Source organism: Papio anubis, chromosome 15, assembly GCF_008728515.1.
Source record: "Papio anubis isolate 15944 chromosome 15, Panubis1.0, whole genome shotgun sequence".
Taxonomy (NCBI): Eukaryota; Metazoa; Chordata; class Mammalia; order Primates; family Cercopithecidae; genus Papio; species Papio anubis.
In genome coordinates, this window is record NC_044990.1 from 53,837,793 (window position 1) to 53,854,477 (window position 16,685).

Below are 16,685 nucleotides of genomic sequence, written 5' to 3' on the forward strand. Positions count from 1 at the left end.
ACTAGCAGTTTCTTCTGACCCCTGCAGGAGAAAAGAGGGCAAGGAAGGTCAAACTGCCCTGCAAATATCTTTGTTGGTTTACCGTGCAGATGCTCAAAGCTGCTTGCTCTGCTCATGGGTGGACCCTCTTTGACATGCCCCAAAGCACCTGCTCCGGATGGTCACTCACAATTCCACCCAATATCTCTGGTCCACTGTTAGCAGGAAAGCAGCTACTTCCCACCCACCGCCTTCTGTTCTCTGCACTGGCATGACTCACACACCACACCCTGTCCCCCAAGAGTTAGGGCCTACATGCCAGGCTCTCCTTGCTGCCCCCTCGCTAGGATGGGGCTCACAGCACAACTGCCACTTGCCCTAGACACATCACCTCCTTCTACTTCCCAAATCTCCTTCCAACCTCATGTACAGGCTGAAGGTGTGTGCTGAGCCGGCATCCCCAAACCTGTGTCCTGCACCACCTGCCCTGGGTAAGTGCTACCTGGGAGGAGGAACACTGCCCTTTGGAGTCTGAGAGTGATGGGCACATAGGACCACAGCTCAAACTGGATTTAATCTTATCATCCTGCTGAAATTATAATACCAGATAGAAAATAAGAGTCATAAAAATGAAAAAAAAAAATGCCTGGGTTCAGAATAGGAAGCTCCTTCTAGTTTTTAGCATAGGGGATCAGGATAGGTTTAATTAAGGGCCTTCATCGTGGAGAACAGGGACAGATAGAGACCAGGCAGAGGAGGAGGGGCATGCATGAAAGGATGTGGCCTCCTTTAAGGAATCAAGTGTGTTTTGTTTTGTTTTCAGATAGGTAAGAATTAAGATAATGGAAACCTATTTTAACTAGTAGTAGTATTCTTATTCCAGTGACTCATGTGTTAGCAACCCTTATAAATAAATGCCTTAGGTGGCTGCCTGGCTTTTTACCTTTTAGTTTCAACTCTACTGATTAACAGATAAGCTTGGAAATCTGATAGTCCTATGTTCACATCGTGCCAATGACTAGTTATGCAATCTTGAGGAAGTCACATAATCTTCCACATTTGTCAACATGGTAATAATACTACCACCACCATAGAGTTGTTGTTAAAATTAAATGGAAGTGAATATAAATCCCAATATGTGAAATATAATAAACTATCTGGATATGTTAACTATACTTGTTATTATTTTATTATTATTTTATCATAATTGTCAGTGACTAAAATTTAACCATTTCTCCTGAGATCATAAAATGTTAGATTTGGCAAGGACTGACTTGAAAATCACCTAGTGTGATTCATTTAAAATTAATGTCATCTAATTGCCAAAATTTTTTAACTCAACCAGTGTGTGTTACTGAGCCCCACCGATACAGCATTGAGTATGCCATGGTATTTACTCTTTCTACTGGGAAATAAGAATGTAAAGAAAAATTGTAATCAAATGTGTGAAAAGACTTGTTTAAATGAGAATCCAGATGGAGGGATAATTACTTTTCCTGCCAGACAGGAGATGGATCTGGGACAGTTACACAGGGCATGTGGCATTGAGCTGGGCCCTAAAAGATAAGTAGGAATTTTCCAGCTGAAAAATGGGAAAAGAGAATTTCTACAAACAAAAGATCCCAAACGATGAAAGGCACACAGTTAGCTATTAGGCCAAAGTTTCTTGTTAATTCCTACAAGAGTTCCCCTTAAGTTTTCCAAAGAGGTCTGCGTTCTTAAAATAGAATAATTGTTATCTATGTAAATATTTAATTAATAATATTTCAAGCAGTGTTAAGGTGAAAAATACAGGCAGCATGAAGACACAGCCTTACATAAGCAATTGCTAATAATTTCTCAGAAGGGCCGGTTCTGTTAAACACAGTTTCAATGGTTTTCTTTTTCTCGATTTTTGGAATCACAGATATTCTAACAACTCCAAGTGCTATGTTTGAATTACACTCTTTATTCACTCCCTACTCTCTGCTGCAACCTCCACAAAATAAACACACATATACCCTGTTACTATCACAGCAGCAGTTCGGGTTGTGCTAAAGGTGGATTGAAGATGGGCAAAATAGGAGCAGCCACTATCCAAGGGACCAAAAACCACATGTGGGGCCTCTTGGGTGTCGTAACTCCAAAAGGGTTGGGACCACTGATCTAAACGTTTGTTCTCTGTAACTATTAATTCTTTCACTTTCTCTCTCTTTCACACACATGAACACACACAAATATGGAGACTGTATAACTCAGGGTGCTTTTACAGTCATTCAAATGTGACTTGAGCCACTTTGCTGTAACCAACCAATTTTTACAATTCCCTCACATAACTGCTTAAGAAAGTTTTGCTGGAGGTTATTTTGCTAGTCAAGCTCTGCCGCAATCTAAGAGGTGTTTTTAAGCAATCATTTGGCCTCTCTACAGTTCTGCCTCTTCTCATTCCAGTGCTGGAAGATGAAAAAGGAGCTGTTGAAGTTGTATGCAACATTTTCACCCTATTCCTTGGATTTCTGCCTAACAATGTATGTATGTAGTAAGGACCGCAGATTTTTACCAACTTTTTAGTTGTTGTAGTCTTGTACCAGCTTTGAGAAAATATAGAAGGCAAATATGTGAGTTCTGATGAGGCATACCTCAAAGTTGTATAAAATATATTATCAAAAATCATGTTAAAGGGGATAAACACTCTTGTAACTATTCTAATAGATATATTTCTGAAATTACAGCAGGAAATGAATGAGAACCACAGTGTTAAGGTTTATAACAATTTACATTCTTCCAGAGAGGGAGGCTGAAGTGGGCACCATACATTAACTGTGGTCTCCCAGTCACCTCCATCTGGTACATGTGTGGAACTCACAAATTGTATTAAATCGAAAAATCTTTGCTGAGTGCTTACCATGTACCTGATTCCATACTACATGCTATGAGAATATAAAAATAGATGATATGATATGGTATCTCTCCCCAGGGGTGATAGGACATGCACAAATAACCACAGTAGAATGCCAAATATGACAAGCACTGGAAGAATGGTATGCCACTGGCAGAGATTACAGTTTCTGGAAGGATCAGAAGGCCTCGTGCGGGAAGCGGCACTGGAGCTAGACTTTAAAGGAAGAGCAGGATGTCACTGGGCAGAAATGAGAAGAACACTGCGTGAACAAACACAAAGGAAAAGGACAAGGAGGAATGTATCAGAAGAAGGGCAAGTACCTGATTTTGGCAGAGACAGAATAGGCCAAAGAAGATTGGAGAGCCTGGATCCAGAAAATTCCTCAGTGGCTATAGTAAGAAGTTAGATGCTGCCATCTTCCAGAAGGGGTGGTGGACTTGTGCTAGGCAGAGCCGTGGAAATAGGAATGGACAAAGGACATCTCTTATCGGAGAGACAACTAGTCCAAGAAAAGTGGCAACGAATGCTCACTAGCTATAGCTAGCCTTCTACCTACCTGGCCTCTGCAATCCAGAGAGCCACAAAAATAGTTTCAAAAAAAGTGAATGTATAATACGTAAATCATAAATATGAGTCAGCATAATTTTTAGATTTTCAAAGGTGTGATTTTCTTTTTAGAGTGCTACATCAACGAGTAATCAACAAATGTACGTGTATAAACTTCCTTCTATAGTGTGAAACTATGTGGGCCTCAAGTGGCGATTTGGTGAGGCAAATAAGCAAGAAATCTAGAAGTGCTTCAAGCAACACGGAATGCAGATAATTCTATTTTCAAGAAGATAATTAGGAGTCCTAATCAGATCTCTAGAAAAGCTTTCTGGAACATTATCAGAAATAACAGTGATTTTCAAATAACCACACACATTTATGCTTCCTGGGATCCTTGTAAATTCCACCCTACAATAATTTAACAAGTTACGCCAAATGTAGTAGGGTACGTTCAAGAAAATATTAAAGCAGGAAATCATTCAGGGGGAAAGGGTGAACCAAATCTAGAGAAGAAATGTAACACCTCTGCAAGAGTTGAATGAGGCCTTCAGAAAACGGACCTTGAGTGAACAGAAAAGGCCAAGCAGTTATAAAAGGGAGAATTATTTAGGCAGCTTTACCCCTTGGCTCTCAAGAGCCCAACACTGGACAGTCAGCCACACAAACGAACGCAAACATCATTCTTTAAAATTTAGAAGATTACTTATCAACAGAAATTCTATTCTCTCATCTACAATGAAGCACTAATAAAATCTAGGTTTGCTTTCCTAGTTTCTTTTGGAGAAATGATAAGTAGGGGACAGCAGGGTGGCATCCCCACGGCTCAGGTACTTGAGGCACTTCCCACTCACTGTGTGCAGACGATGCCTCAGAACAGTGATGTTAAAACAAACCATGGTCCTCACAAAGCCTTTTCAGACCCTTTGGCCACATACAATCTCTCCATCCTTGAAGGCACCACTGTATTTGGCTTCAGCCTCTCCTATCCCATTTACAGTCTCCCTCACTCCCCAACTGCATGGGGATTTTGTGAACTCAGTTGGGGAGTTCACAAAATCTTTGAAGACAGGCATTAGGTCACACTCACCTTTGCAACCCCTGATGGGAGAGACTCCTTAGTAACTTTTTATTTGCTGGGAAACTGTTACTAAGTAATTCTTTGGAGTATATTTATACATGCTTTCCTGTTACAAAATGTTCTATAACAAGAACTCCAGAATAATTATTTTTGCTAAGAACAATTATACTTCAAAGGAGCACTAATGATACTCTATTGGTTGTGTGTACAGTCTTGGGAGAAAAACCTGAAATGAAGCAGCATATCAGAGACTGGGCAAAGAGAACTTCTCTATTATGTTTATAAGAAAATAATTTTTGGATTACAAATGCTCCTCATTTCCTTTAATCTTAAAAACAAAGAAGTACTTTAAAAGTGACAACTTTCTTAACAAAAGACAACCATATTCCAAATCTATAAAAAATACTGACTTTAAAGTTAATTATTGTGACTTAATCACCGATACTGAGATGAAGCAATCCCTTATGTTCTCTGTTCTTGATTTCATCAAATGTTCCACAAATCCATTTCCTCCCCATACATGGTGTACAAAGATTGTGCACTCAAATGCACATTTCGTGTATTAAATACTGAAGTTTGTTTTTTCAACTAGAACTGGGATTGCCCAGGCTGGTCTCTAACTCCTGGGCTCAAGTGATCCTACCACCTTGGCCTCCCAAAGTGCCAAGACTTCAGGTGTGAGCCACCAACACCTGGTCTTAAATACTGTTTTAAATGTCACCTGTTGTGCTATACACAAACCTTATTCCAAGAGGTTAATAATCCAGATTGCAAAATACTGAGCAAAGATGAGTTCATCTGCCCCCTAGTCTCACGGAGTTCCTTGTCATTTTGACCAGAAAAATTCAGTGTTAAGAAACTGGCTGTGAAAAAAAAATTAAAATAATTCAGGCCTGAATTTAGGAAGCCCCTGCCTGCAGGATGAAATCGGAGAGTCATTTCTTTATTGTAAGGGAAATGAGAAGGTATAACACAAAGCTCAGATACAGGTTCATTTATCTCCATCATCAAATCCTTTGAAAAACACATTACTTCGGTATCAGGCAAAAAGTCATTAACTATGCAAATGGAAAATTAATTTTGAGTCATAGAAATAATTGGAAATTCATTATAAAATATTGAGAATTTCTAGAAATCTTTTGCTATCAAAGAAAATCCTTTTGAACTTCAATTCTTTACAATATTTAAATCTATCTTGTTAAAAACTGCTGTATTTCTGTTACTTGTTTATTGAATTCACTTTTGTGATAGTGCCAGGAAGACTATGGAAAGGATCTTCTCTGGACATTTATGTTAAAGATAATATCAATGAAAGCTTTTTCCTAGTAAAACTGAGGAGTGAGGGGGAAACAAAATTCCTCAATGTATTTCTAAATGTCACAGAATATTTGGGATTATCTTTAATTTGATAATTTGTCTATACAAGCAAAACAGAGAATTCAATCAAGTATTCAGCTACTCTTGGTTTTTTAAAAAATGGATTTTTGCCCTAACTTTCCATTAGTTTGTATGTCAAGCCACCATCGGTCGACCAATTATTTTAATTGACCTTACAGTTTTTATTCAAATTAAACTTCATAAATCAGGCCAATTTTAGAATTGCTTCCACTACTAGTTAGGCTAAATGACACAGCTGACAGAGAAAACATATTTTAATGATGCGATACCAGAGTTAATCTTAGGGGAAAAGTTTCCAAAAGCAACAACACTCTCAATTGGAAACTATAAACATTAGCCCAAAGTTATCACAAATGAGGTCTAAATAGAGCATTCCATAGAAAGTTTTATTTTAATATATCTGCATTAATTTTTAATTTATATAGTTTGAAATCTCTATGTATTTAAGTGGTTTCTTTTTCTCTGTTTAAAGCCAACCGGCAAGTTTTCAGGAAATATCTCAACAAGTTGCTATATAACTTATGTCCAAAAGAAAGCAGTATAATAATAGGTTTTTCACCCAGTTATTCCAGCACTAAAGTTATAAGGAAGCAGTGTTACTAACAACAGATGGTTTGCTAGGGCCAACACCTCGCTAAAGAAATTAAAATTTATTTTAAGAAAAAGAGAGAGTTTTCCCTTAAAACTGGGGGAGGGGGAGTAAAAGGAAAGAGGGAGATTAAATAACAAAGTTAGAAGAGATTCAATAAAAGGCCAAAGCAGGTGAAGACATCAATCAGTTCCAGACATTTTAATTCCTCTACTGATTCTAGGTATTAAAGGCAAGAGAAGAATGACTTCTCTATGAGTCTAAAACAAAAACTTCCATTGTAGAGTTAACTCCGCAGCTACTTTTCTGTTTAGTCTCCATTTTAAGCTCTTCCTAATATAGTTCCTATTAGGATCCTTGCTCTGCTTTTACATTACAGGTTTTATTCTCCCTTAATAAAAAGTAATTTTTAAAAATTACAGATGGGATGGGTGGACAAAGGGGAGTTGTTTAATGGGTACAGAGTTTCAGTTTTGCAAGAAGAAAAGAGTTCTGGAGACTGCACAACAATGTAGACATACTTCACACTACTAAACTTTACACTTGAAAATAGTTAAGATGGTAAATGTTATATTACGTGTATTTTTGACAGTTCGAAAACATTATGAGTCGGGCACTCATTCTTATCATCCCAGCACTTGGGAAGGTCAAGGCAGTAGTGCAAGACCAGTGTGGGCAACACAGTGAGACCTTATCTCTACAAAACAATTTAAAAATTCAAAATCTAGCCAGGCATGATGGTGTATGCCGGTAGTCCCAGTTACTCAGGATGCTGAGGCAGGAAGATCCCTTGACCCCAGGTGTTTGAGGCTGCAGTGAGCTATCATTATGCCACTGCATTCCTGCCTAGGTAATAGAGTAAAACTCTATCTTAAAAAATAAAAGAAAAGAAAAAAGTTATGGATGCAGAATTGCTCTAAGAAAGCAATCATTTAATGAATTAAAAATCTTTTAATAATATTGCATTTTTTATCGTTTCTTAATCATTTTTTATAATATTGTTTAAATGTTTCCACTATCCAAAGTGATCTACAGATTCAATGCAATTCCCATCAAAATTCCAATGACATTTTTCACAGAAGTAAAAAAAAAAACTTAAGATTCACACGGAACCACAAAAGACCCAGAACAGCCAAAGCAATCTTGAGCAAATGAACAAAGCTGAAGGCATCACACTACCTGATTTCAAAATCTCCTACAAAGCTATAGTAATCAAAATAGCATAGTACTAGCATAAAAGCATACACATAGGCCAGGGGAATGTAAGAGAGAACCCAGAAATAATGGTCAGTTAATTTTCAACAAAGGTGTCAAGAACACACAATGGGAATGGATAGTCTCTTCAATAAATGGTGCTGAGAAAACTGGATATCCACATGCAGAAGAATAAAATTAGACCCTTATCTCACACTATATACAGAAATCAACTCAAAATGAATTAAAGACTTAGACATAAAACCTGAAACTGTAAAACTACCAGAAGCTCCATGACATTGGTCTAAGCAGTGATTTTTTTTCGGTATGACCCCAAAGGCACAGGCAACAAATGCAAAAATAGACAAATGGAATATAATCAAATTAAAAAGCTTCTGCACAACAAACAAAATTACCCGAGTGAAGAGACAAACTATGAAAAAGGAGAATATATATGTATGCAAACCATGTATCTGGTAAGGGGTTAATATCCAAAATATATAAGGAACAATTCAATAGTTTAAAAAAAAAAATTTAAAAATGGGTAATGGACCTGAACAAACATTTCTCAAGAGAAGACACACAAATGGTCAATAGTTGTAAGAGAAAATGTTCAACATCACTAATCATCAGGAAAATTCAAATTAAAACCACAATGCCTCACACCTGGTAGAATGGCTATTATAAAAAAAGATGACAAGTAAGTGTTGGTGAGGATGTGGTGAAAAGGGAACCACACTATTGGCCAGGATGTAAATTAGTATGGTCATAATGGAAAACAGTATGGAGGTTGCTCAAAAATTCAAAATAGAACTACCATATGATCAAGCAATCCCACTACTGGATATATATCTAAAGGATATGACATGAATATGTCGAAAAGGTATCTATACTCTCATGTCCACTGCAGCATTATTCACAATAGCCAAGATATGAAATCAATGTAAGTGTCCACCAACAGATGAAATGTGGTATACACACACAATGGAATGCTATTCAGCCTGGGAAGCAAATCCTATTATTTTCAACAGCATGAAGACTTGGAGAACATGATGTTAAATGAAATAAGCCAGGTACAGAAAGACAAATACCACATGATCTCACTTATCTGTGAAATCTAAAAAACAAAAAACCACTCATAGAAACAGAGTAAAATGGTGGTTACCAGAGGCTGGAGTGTAGGAGCTTTGGGAAGATGTTAGTCAAAGGACACAAAATTTCAGTTAGACAGGAGGAACATGTTAAAGACACCTACTGTACATCATGGTGACCATAGTTAATAATAACAACATATTATATACTTGAAATCGTTGAGAGAGTAGATTTCAAAGGTTCTCACCACACAAAAAAGTTAAGAATGTAAGGTAATGCATATCTTAAATGGCTTGATTTAATGACTCTACAATGCATATGGGTATCAAAACATCATGTTTTATACCATAAATGTAAAAAATTTTTACTTATCAATTGAAATAAAATTTTTAATGGGAGAAAAACTTGAACAGACATTTCTCCAAAGAAGACATAAAAATGGCCAACAGGGATATGAAAAGATGCTTGACTTCACTAATCATTACAGAAATGCAAAGCAAAATACAATGAGATATAGTCTCACTCCTCTTAGGAAGCCTGTTATCAAAAAGAGAAGAAGAGACCACAAGTGTTGGGGAGGATATGTAGAAAAGGGAAAAAATCCTTTTTGATAATGCTTAAGTCACAGATCAAGTCCGCTTATTAAAATAACCATAAGTGAAATTACTCAGTGGTTTCACAGAAAACATGTATCCAGCTAACGAATGGGAAGAGGTCAATTCAACCCTTTTTGCTATTGGCTATATTAAAGACTGTGATTCTAGACACATCAGGATAAACACATATAAATCAAATTACCTGTTCTTATTCACCTTGCATTGAATTTATTCCCTAGCAACACTGGTATGAGACTCAGGAACTATTCAGCCACTGGCTCAATTTCTTACCTGTTGGAGCAAATACCTACACAGGTTTGGAAGCAACCTTGTGCAATCCCATGTCTCTTAATAACCACAAGAGACTATTCATGTCCAAAACTAAATGAAAGAAAAAGCATCCCCAAAACAAAAAGCTTTAAACAAAAGTAGAAAGAATGAATATTGGCCAGGCACAGTGGCTCACACCTGTAATCCCAGAACTTTGGAAGGCTGAGGCAGGTAGATTGCTCAAGCCCAGGAGTTTGAGATCAGCCCGGGCAACATGGGGAGACTCTGCCTGGAAAAAACACACACAAAAAAATAGCTGGGCATGGTGGTGCATGCCTGTAGTCCCAGCTACTCAGGAGGCTAAGGTAGAACTACTGCTTGAGCCTGAGAGTTCAGGGCTGCAGTTAGCTATGATTATGCCATCGTTCTCCAGCCTGGAAGACAAGAGACTGTCTCAGAAGAAAAAAAAAAAAGAGAGTGAATATCTTCAAAATATAAACTTTTAAGTATCTGCTGTATATATCAACAATATTATTCAGATGGAATTTTCAAGCTGGGTACAGTGACCTATGCCTGTAATCTCAGCACTTTGGGAGTTCAAAGCGGGAGGATCACTTGAGTCCAGCCTAGACTCAAGTTCAAGACCAGCCTGGCCAACACAGCAAGACCCTATCTCTATTTTTAAATTAAATATTAAAATAGAAAAAGAAAAAAAGAACATGGAACTATCAGAGCAGCTAGTGAACCTCACACCACTGCTGCTCAGGCTTGAAGCTTGAAGCTTAAAGCTGGCTCCTTTTGTATTTAGACCTCCCTCGGCACTTGCCCCGATACTCACACTTAAATTACTCATAATCACTGACCTCTTTCGCTAGACTTGCAAGATCCTGTAAGAGCTAGGATCCCTGGGTCACTGATCTTTGCATCCTTCACACATTTATAGCTGTGCTTTATTCACTGTTTAAGTGAAAAGTCTTGAAAGCCCACACTTCCGTATTCTTGTTTTATGTTGCTTAGAAGAACAAAAAGAAAATGCTAAATCACTTTTTCATGAATTCATTTTTTGAACTATACGTGATAGATTTCTGATATACTTTGGTAAATACTCCTCTGACAATTTACTAACAGGAGGAAGGGCCAAAGAAGGGAATAGACTATAATGGGAAGAAAAATTAAAATAAAATCAGGAAGCAAGCAAGCATATGTACTTAAAATAATGTCAGGAAGCAAACATTTAATACCTGGCATTCTCTACAGGTATTAAAAACAACAGGGGACATAAAATTCAGCCTTCATTAAGGGGGTGCTTCAGTACTGTCGGGTTTGTTTATTATTTTGGGGAGGACTTGGGGGGAATAGCCGGAAAGGATGAAACAAGCAAAGCTCAAACATTACAATAAAATGTTTCATGTCATGAAACAGATCTCAAACACATTTCTGCTTTTGTAACATTCTATGCTAAGGTCTGAGGTGAACTACCAAAGAAGATTTTAAAGGAGAAACGCTGAAAATTTATCTGGACAATGTTCATGGTTTTTACACATCCTTCCAGCATGTTTCACCCTCTACCCTTACACTTTTGTTAGTCATATTTGGATTAAATACAGTGATGGAAAACCAGTATAATGTTTGCTGGTATGAATCTATACTAGATTTTTCTAGAAAAATTAACAAGTCAGGAATTAATGTATAATAATTTCCTTTAGCTCTTATGAATAAAATCAAGGCTCTTTTAATCTAAATCACTCTATGGGGGACTGAACACAACAGAAATAAAAATATAACAGACAAATGAGGAGCAATTTGCTTCTAAAATGATTTTTGGCAACCCAGTTCCCCGGATTAGTTCATCTTGATCATTTTGAAATGGAATCATTCTTCATCTGAAGCAATATTGCAAAAGTCTTTGCCTTCTTGGACAGAGGCTTGCCGCAAATATAGACAGGGCAGACTAAGGGTGAAGTAAATAGGAGAATGCCACCCTTGCTGCAACCCCTGTCATCACACATTTCATAGGCTCCCATATTTCCAGCCATGACAGCTTTGGTCTTTGATGGAACATGGCCAACTTTCAGAGCAGTAACAATGACAGTAGGCCCCCTCCCTACACACTCCTGCATCCTACAGAGGTAAGAAAGAATTAACTGTGGAAATTGCCATAGCTAAATCACCTGACCACCACAAATTTCTCATACCACATACCCAGGTTATCAATACACAGAGTCGCAAGTGGTGGCAATCCTAGTTTTCTGTGATTAACTTTTTTGGTATTTTAAGTATTAAAACCACCAAATGTATGTTTTCATGTTGTAAAATCACATGTTAGAGAAAAGAACGAAGCATATCTTTCCGGTAACATAGGAAAGAAAGTTAACTGTCTTACCCTAATCTAAAAAATAAGTCAATATGGAAATCAACAACAACCTACAGAAGGCAAAGTAAAATTCCCCCTCTTCATAATCTCCATCACTGAAAGTAAATATTTTCATCTCATCACAAAGAAAAGTCCATCCAGTTCCAGAGTTTAATGAATAAGCCCAAAGTCTTAATATGGAACAGGAATGAGTATGTATAACAGAGTGAGTCAAGGTTGACCCAGAGCTTTCTGGATCTTCTGGTCTGATTTGCAACATTTAAGCCTTCAGGGCTTGACAAATGTGGTGCCATTTGCTGAGATTTTCATGCCCAGGCATTTATATTCTTGTCATTAAAAAGTTGATAAAATTTGTCTTCCAAATCAATTTAGCAAGATAAAATAAAAGGTTTTAATTAAAATGATCCCAAAATGCTTTTCAAATTTATTTAGGTCGAACCACTACTCTTTTAAAAAGGGTACTGGGGGAGAAAAGAAAAAAACAAAACACCTGAGAGAAATTGGAAAAAATCGAGGAAGAAAAAAGATGAGAGAACTGGAGGGGAGAAAAATTAGACCAAAAAAACAAAACAAAACAAAACTTTAAGGCAGTGAAATGCAAAGAAAAACTTAGAAAAACCTTAGTCTGAGAGCCCATAGGACTTTCAGAGCATAGAACCGTCTGCAAAACTTGAACAGAATAAATAGATTTTTAGCTGAATCTTGCAATCTACATAATAATGTATTCCAAAAAGCACCCATCTGGAAAGGGAGAAAAGCTAGAGTTAGTCCACAGAGAATGAGCAAGACTAGATAAAGGTATTTCACTCTAAATCTCCCAGAGAAGGGTTAAGCAGAACAACCTTTACCATTGCACACAGACAATGAACAGAGAAAAAGAAAATTATAAAATATATACATGACAGTTGAGAATATGAGTCTATATGAAATATTCTCACAATATCTGTAGCTACATATCACCATAGATATGCTCTGTAACTGGAAATTTGTAAAATTTACTCTATAATCTAGCTAGATGACAAAAATTACAGCCTTTTAAGTTGGAAGACATTCCTTTCTCACTGTGAAACATACATCGCTTTAAAGGCTGACAGCTTTTACTCCCCAAAATGACTCATTTAGCATTGTTTCATTTCTTTAAAAATTAAACAAGTGGTCTTTTTGTGAATTCTACATTAAATAGGCCATTTTCAAAACAGTCCATACTGTCCCCTTGTGCCCCACCCAAGCACACACTTCAAAATCTCTTTTCTTTCCTAATATCTGTATCTTCTTTCCAAACATGACCAAAGGGTCACACTACTGGAATTTATAAAGCAGAATGAGAAACTGACAGAAATAGGGAAGAGGACATTGCAAGGGCTTTTCTTGTTAAGTGTCGTTGCTTTACATCAGCTTAGTACTCCAGGCTCATCGGGGGACAGATGGAGAAATCACAACTTCCCAAATGTTTATTATATGTGCAGATGGCTGTTTCTGTTTTGCATCTTCCATTCTTTTATATCCCCATTGATTTGTGTAGATATGAACAGTTGCTCCCTTAAGGCTTTATCATGTGTAATGAGGGCTCCTCGGGCACAGCACTTCACTCTCTCTCCACCCACCCCTTCCTTTTCTTTTTTTTTTTTTTTTTGTTTTGTTTTGTTTTGTTTTGTTTGAGACAGAGTCTTGCTCTGTCGCCGGGGCTGGAGTGCAGTGGCCGGATCTCAGCTCACTGCAAGCTCCGCCTCCCGGGTTTACGCCATTCTCCTGCCTCAGCCTCCCGAGTAGCTGGGACTACAGGCGCCCGCCACCTCGCCCGGCTAGTTTTTTGTATTTTTTTAGTAGAGACGGGGTTTCACCGTGTTAGCCAGGATGGTCTCGATCTCCTGACCTCGTGATCCGCCCGTCTCGGCCACCCCTTCCTTTTCATATGGTCAATGCAGCTCCATCCCTGAGTGTGTTTGCTCACATTTGCCCTCCCATGCCACTCCACCCACAATCTTGCCACTGTAACTGAGAATGTCCTTGCTGATACCCATTCAGTGAAAGACAAGGTGAACAAAGTCCAGCTTAAAATAAGCTAGACTTAAACTCAAGTCCTGAGGGGTGCCCAGCGAATGAACACTCCTGGCAAGCTTAAACTAAGCTATTTCTGGAGGTGTCCCAGGGAGAATAAAAGGGAAATGAGGTATCAATGGGCTTTACAACAGCTGTACTAAATTCCTTTAAACAATCAATTATAGAAGATTATCTAGAAATTATAACTGGTGTAATCAGCTAGTTGATATAAATAAGCTAGTAATTATACATGCAAATTATCATTATGAGCAATCGGAGTTTTGGCTTTGTTTCTATGCAATTTTCATTCTTGAGAACTTTGAGAAAAACGGGTTCCATAACCTGTCAAGTATATGGGTGCTAGGATTATAGGAAACTCTTTTGTACTATTTTTTTAACTTTCTAAATGATCTTAATCCCCTGTTCTAATCTCAATTCTGTTGCTAAAGCTGTCAGGTGACCTTCAGTATGATACCTAACTGTCGTACAAAAGCTTCTTTTCACATCTATAAAATTGAGATAAGGACATCTTCCTTGAATAAACAACTTAATTTCTACTTGGTGCCTGGGAGCTTCAGCATGAGTAACTCCATTTTGGTTTGGTCTGTTGGGACTAAGGATCCCAACCTTTGGTCCGTTGGTCTAAGGATCAGAGTTAGGTAACAACTGTAATGGTGAAAGTAAATAAAAATAATTTCATATTGCATTCTTCTTACCAAAGATCTTTACTAAGGAACTATTTGCCTGGAATTCAAAAGGCAAATCATTTCCTTTTCAATGAATTAACAATTTACTGAGTATCTATAATGTATCAGGATCTGTACTGGTACTAAAGATTCAGATAATTTATATTCTAGAAATAGGATATGAAAGAAGACATCGACTTGTGCACATAAAAATTTTAAAACGGCTTGTTACCTATTAAGAAATATTGAGAGGAACCAGGAAAGGAAGGAGTAGCCTCACTCCAGTCTAAGGGTTAAGAATGGACATTTTAGAAGGATTAGATGTGCTTGAACTGAGCCTAAAGAAATCAGTAAAGCTTAGCAACTGGAGTGAGAAAGTGGAGGAAGATTCCAGGCCAAGTCCATTCTTTGGTGAAAAGTAACAGACACCCAATTCACTCATTTTCCTTGTGTAACCAGAAGTAGGCAGTGTGGAGTTGGCTTTACAGACAAATCAAACTGGAGCCCTTCCATCTCTGTGACTGGAGAAAACGGTCTCTAGTGTGAAATATCCAGGGAAAAGCTCCACTCGATGCGGCCCATCCCTGGGGCAAGCACCTCAGCCAAGGGATAAATGTATTAACTGCCCAGATGTTCTATGGCCCCAGGAACCTCGTGGGACTATGACTAAAAGGTCCGTTGAAACTCCATGTTCGAGGCAGTTTTCTGTAGCTCACTGTGGTTCTAAGCAGACAAAACAATAATGTCCATGACACCGCAGGAATGTTAACAACCACACAAATAAATAAAACATCATGGGTCAGGTGGAGAGAAGCACTGGGGACTATGAAGAGGGAAGAACCAGCATTCTCCCAGCAATATAAAAAGGTAATGTTTGACCTGGAGGTGTGGGAATTTATAACTACTGTTAGTTTAAAATGAAATGGCACAGAGAAAGCAATTTAGAATGTACAGTTAATACTTAAACGGAATAACTATTTACAAGTAAAATGCAGAAGAAAGGAACTAATATGTTCAAGTGTCTGATGCACTTTCTATAGCCTCACAACCTCACCATAAGGTAGGTATTATCATCTTCATCTTATAAATGAGTCAGCTGAGATTGAAGATTTCTCAGGCTGCAAAAGACATGCAGCTAGCAAGAAGTGGCTTCGGCACTAAAAATCATGCCTGTCTGTCACAGTGCCTATGTTCTTTGCATGGTGCCTCTCATAGGGATTAGAGCAAATAACTGAAAGAAAAAAAAAAAAAACAATACAAAAGAGCCTACTCTACTTCACTTACATTTATTGCCTCACCTCTCACCATTCCATGCCATTCAATAAATACTGAATATTTACTACGCATGAGTCATTTTCTGTCACGCCACGGTGACCCACAGACTGCCACCCATTCATTAGATCCATCTCAGGTGCCAGTGGCATTCCTCAGCCTTATTCTCTCACACACGGTGGAAAACACAGGAAACTGCCCTGTCCATTTATCCAAAACATTCTTCAAACCATACTGCCTTACTATGTAGCACTCACGAAGTATGTATGGAAGTAGAGTGTTTTAAGGGCTCATAGATTCTTTGTACAATCTGTTCCCATTCCTGATCTAATATATCTACCCAAAGTATCAAGACAAGAGAGTATAAGTCATAAAATAAAAACAATCTACTGTCCCTTGTTAAGAAATGAAAATACAAGATGCTTTTCCCTATTATACACAGATAGGAAAGCATATGTGTAAAAGACAAAGGCAATGAATGCTCTTTAACCCATTATATAAATTACCTGCAAGAGAGACAGACCTTTCCTAACATACTTGATTCATCTATTCTAATACACACAATACTCATTTTATACCATATTATATTGATTCATACTATAAATAAAAGAAAATGGCAAATTTAAAAGTTTCACAAAAGAAACTATCAACAGTAAACAGACAACCTACAGAATGGGAAAAAAATAT

The 16,685-nt window shown here is 37.7% G+C and overlaps 1 protein-coding gene across 2 annotated transcripts in view; it reads right to left on the reverse strand.

Annotated features, from left to right (window-relative positions):
- The window catches only part of TBC1D4 (TBC1 domain family member 4), a 207,449-nt gene that overhangs the window by 138,206 nt on the left and 52,558 nt on the right, over positions 1-16,685 (reverse strand). The window lies entirely within an intron of this gene.